The 1,722-nt window shown below is 41.1% G+C and overlaps 1 long non-coding RNA gene across 1 annotated transcript; it reads right to left on the minus strand.

Annotated features, from left to right (window-relative positions):
- Nucleotides 1-102: 102 nt before the first annotated feature.
- LOC116080787 lies at nucleotides 103-651 on the minus strand. The gene is made up of 2 exons (XR_004114604.1): nucleotides 531-651; nucleotides 103-452 (listed from the first exon to the last, which is right to left on the minus strand). It is a non-coding gene; the product is annotated as an uncharacterized LOC116080787 (long non-coding RNA).
- Nucleotides 652-1,722: the final 1,071 nt, after the last annotated feature.

Here is a 1,722-nt window from a genome sequence, read left to right on the forward strand (position 1 = left end):
AGAGAGAGAGAGAGAGAGAGAGAGAGAGAGAGAGAGAGAGAGAGACCTGGAAGTGGTGTGAGATCTTTAATCCTGAAGCCCATTCACAGTTACATATTTCCATCATCAGGGCTCCAACCCCTAAAGGTCCCATAACCTCCTCAAACAATGTAGCCAATCAAGAATCCAGTATCAAATGCCCAAGACTAGGAGGAATATTTATCACTTAAACCACCACACTTGGTGTATTATTTTACTTGGTTATTTTGCCTGCCTAATTATATGTATATACTGTCTGAAATATTGGACAAAAGCACAGTTTCGTTCAGTTTTGAAAATGAAATTTCCACTCTATTAAACATGATGTCAGTTGAAAATCTAGGAGAGAAATCCTTTTGTATGTCATATACAAAGTTCCAGTGGAAGTGCCTGGGGCAGTGAGCCTGTGTTCTCTCAATGATGCCATCAAATTCCTAGACAAGAAGTAAGGAGTGGATGTTTAAAGGGCAGGGATCCAAAGCATATATACTGAAGCTAAATCCTAAACATACCTTAAAGAACTTCAGCTCTCCTCTCTCACTTCCACAAGGATCTTGGTTGTAGGGATTAAGAGATGGGTTTCTATGTTAATCATATAGCAGGTCATTGTTGAAGACCTTGGCAGAACCAAGGATGAGCCCAGCCTAGGCTCCTTGATTCAGCAGTAGGACAACAGAATGTATGACCAAGTGGTATTGTTATGTCAGGCAGATGATTATGAGAGCCACAAAGAAGTGTAACATAAGGCCAATGTCAACTATAACTGTACAAAGAATGACATTCCACATAACCTGAAGAGATGTGGGAAGGGCAAGATTTTGAGATAGAATGTAGAGGGAGTGAAGAACATTGGTGGACTTAAAAGGAAACTGAGGACCGGTATCTTGGGGAGATGGGAAGTAGGGGACCTGAGAGGAGAGGAAGGAGGGTGGCCTGGTTTTGGAGAAGCCTATTGATCCTTGACTTTGCTCCCACCCAAAGGGGGCTGACTCCCCAAATTTACTCTAACATTGATGTAAACACAGTTAACAGCCTAGTCAAGTCCTTATTTCAAACTGAAAAAAGCATTGTTTCTCAGATCTCCCATTAGAACATTCAAAATGATTTCAGTTCAGCTTTTTGTGCCACTTCAAGGTGCTACCATGAATTCCCATTGGTGCTTCATCCTGGAGACCAAGCTTTTTACACATGGACCTTCATGGACTTTGCAGAGTCAACCACAGCTAGTAATTCCTAGCTATGGATCTAAAGTGCTGAGAAGAATCCCAGTCAACATACTAAAAACTCTTTTGTCTTTATGAATGTATTGCTAATTGCAGACATATCCATCCCACAACTGGACTCTCACCCTGGAGGGAATAATGGTAGTGATGTCTACCCTGAGAATTACTCATTTGGAGAAGCTATTAGGAAACAAAGTATCCCTGTCTGATTCTTTGCCTGGTCGCATAGATTTATAGATTTCACTAATATTTGCTATTCTCTCTCTCTCTCTCTCTCTCTCTCTCTCTCTCTCTCTCTCTCTCTCTCTCTCTCTCTTTCTCTCTCCCTCCACATTCCTCTTCCTTCTCTTTCCACATGTATTAGAGACAGTAAGCAAGGAGGAATTCTGTTCTATAGCTATCAAGCTAAGTTGAAACACTCATTCCTGAGGGAATAGGGAAGCAAATGTAACTGATAACTCCTGAAATTTTAGTAATCACA

Source organism: Mastomys coucha, unplaced genomic scaffold (genome assembly GCF_008632895.1).
Source record: "Mastomys coucha isolate ucsf_1 unplaced genomic scaffold, UCSF_Mcou_1 pScaffold6, whole genome shotgun sequence".
NCBI lineage: Eukaryota > Metazoa > Chordata > Mammalia > Rodentia > Muridae > Mastomys > Mastomys coucha.